Source organism: Schistocerca gregaria, unplaced genomic scaffold (assembly GCF_023897955.1).
Source record: "Schistocerca gregaria isolate iqSchGreg1 unplaced genomic scaffold, iqSchGreg1.2 ptg000698l, whole genome shotgun sequence".
NCBI lineage: Eukaryota > Metazoa > Arthropoda > Insecta > Orthoptera > Acrididae > Schistocerca > Schistocerca gregaria.
The window spans coordinates 1214419-1216308 of NW_026062077.1; positions in this window are offsets into that span (position 1 = coordinate 1214419).

Here is a 1890-nt window from a genome sequence, read left to right on the forward strand (position 1 = left end):
GGGAGAGGTACATTTCATCCTTGGGCTCCCGTGTCTCCCCGTCGCTCGTGTGGTCCCGCATCCGGCGGATTTATGGATACCAGACCCCTATGGGTGTCCCTGGAAAATCCCTGGACGGCGCTGTCTGCACGGACGCCGCCACCATTGCTGACCACCTTGCCACGAACTTTGCTACGAGCTCTGCGACTGCAACTTACCCTCCTGCCTTTCGCTCTCTAAAGGAGCACGCCGAGCGGACGCCGTTATCATTCCACACACGTCGTTCTGAAAAATACAATGCTCCTTTCTGCGAGAGGGAATTCCTCGCTGCCCTCGCCAATTGCCGTGATACAGCGCCAGGACCGGACTGCATCCACGCACAGATGCTGAAGCATCTCTCCAGGGACTGCCAGAGACACATCCTCACCATCTTTAACCGCATTTGGAGCGAGGGCGTGTTCCCGTCGCAATGGCGAGAGGGTGTTATCGTTCCCATCTTGAAGCCCGGTGCGGACCCTCTGGCGGTGGACGGCTATCGTCCCATTACACTAACCAACGTTTTGTGCAAATTGCTCGAACGTATGGTGGGGCGGCGTTTGTGTTGGGTCCTTGAGTCGCGCGGTCTCCTCGCTCCATCCCAGGGTGGCTTCCGTCAGGGCCGGTGTGCTGCGGACAATTTGGTGCGGCTGGAATCTGCTATCCGTACGGCCTTTTCCCGCCGTCAGCATCTCGTTGCTGTATTTTTTGATCTGCAGAAGGCATATGACACAACATGGAGGCATCACATCCTTGCTACGTTGCGCGAGTGGGGTCTTCGTGGTCAGCTTCCAGCTTTTCTTCAAAACTTTTTATTGCGCCGATCTTTCCGGGTGCAAGTCGGTGCCGCCTCTAGTTCATCTTATATACAGGAAAATGGGCTCGGTATTGAGCGTTTCCTTATTTCTAGTGGCCATTAATGGTCTGGCTGCAGCTGTGGGGTCGTCGGTGTCTCCTTCTTTGTATGCCGACGACTTCTGCATCTCATTTAGCTCAACGACTACGGGAGTCGCCGAATGCAGGCTGCAAGCAGCCGTTCGCAAGGCGGCATCATGGGCTCTGACTCATGGATTTCAGTTCTCTGCGGCCAAGACTCGAGTTATGCACTTCTGCAGGCGTCGGACGGTCCACCCTCATCCGGAACTTTACCTCGACGGTCACCTACTTGAAGTGGTGGACACTAGCCGCTTCTTAGGACTCGTCTTTGGTTCCCCGGCTCACATGGGTTCCTCATATTACTCAGCTGAAGCAAAAGTGCTGGCAGCACCTCAACGCCCTCCGCTGCCTGAGCCATGCGTCTTGGGGTGCAGATCGCAGCACGCTGTTGCGATTGTACAGAGCCCTTGTGCAGTCCAGGCTTGATTATGGGAGCCTGGCCTATGGGTCTGCATCGCCCTCAGTGTTGACGTTGTTGGACCCCATACACCACTGTGGGGTTCGGCTTGCAACTGGTGCTTTCCGTACGAGCCCCGTGGATAGTCTGCTGGTGGAGGCCGGGGTTCCCCCGCTGCGGATTCGCCGCCACCGACTGCTCGCCGACTATGCTGTCCACGTGCATTGCTCACCGGGCCATCCCAATCATCGCCTGCTTTTCCCTGCCAGGGTCCTCCCTCTGCCCGACCGGCGACCCAGGTCTGGGCTTTCCATTGCTGTCCGCGTCCAGTCCCTGCTGTCGGAACTGGGGTCGTTCCCTCCTCTGCCACCCTTCTGGGCCTGTGCACCCACGCCTCCCTGGTGTATGACCCGTCTGTCCGTCCGCCTGGACTTGGCACGGGAACCCAAGGACTCGGTTCCGCATGTGGCCCTCCGTCACCGTTTCCTTGCGCTCGTCGCCTCATTTTCAGGCTGTGAGCCTATCTACACTGATGGTTCCCT